Genomic DNA, 840 nt, shown 5'->3' on the forward strand with positions numbered 1-840 from the left:
ATTGAAGGAAAATTGATCATATTCAGCCGCATTCATCTTCAAACATAGCTCTGCTAGGCGGTAAGTTTTTTCTAGCTTACATCTGTCTTTGAAGAAATAAAAAAAAAGAATATAAAACCATAGGCTAGACCCGCGAGACCCAATATTTACTACTATCGACGCTGCCGGAAACGTCAAACGAACCAATTGCCCATTCAAGCGTAATCAATGCAGGTTTTCATTTGTCTCCGGTTATTGAATACTTTACGCTGACGTCACAAATGAACTGAAGTGTTCATTCTTGCCAGTTCGCTTGTACTGTTTACATGGACTTAGACAAATTCTTTGCGAATTGCTTCAAGCGAATCTAGTCATCCACAAAAATTTTCTAAGTCCATGTAAACAGTACACGTGAACTGTCAAGAAAAGTGAGGTTAACTGTGTCCGTAAAGAACCTAATTGCACAAAGCGAACATGTAACAACCAAACAGAGTAGGCCTTGGTATAATGTAAGTGATGCTTATTATTGTTTTCTACGCTCTACCAACATTTGAAATCATTTGCCCAGATATCACTAGTTTACAAATTTGAAAAAGTTGTGATATCCTCAACTTTTTTTATCATTTCCATAGTAAAATGGCCCGCTGAAAACGAAAATGCGATTGAAAAAATTCTGTATGAACCAGATTTTGAGATATTGCGAAAAAATCCGTTTTTGTATTTTAAAAAATTGGCCCTTCACTTCATCACAAATATCTCCAGTTGTAGTCTACCGATTTTAATGATTTTAATATCATTTGATCGACAATTGCAAGACCTATCAATTATTATTAGAACATTTTTTGATCACTATTACAATTA

This window comes from Topomyia yanbarensis, chromosome 2, assembly GCF_030247195.1.
Source record: "Topomyia yanbarensis strain Yona2022 chromosome 2, ASM3024719v1, whole genome shotgun sequence".
NCBI lineage: Eukaryota > Metazoa > Arthropoda > Insecta > Diptera > Culicidae > Topomyia > Topomyia yanbarensis.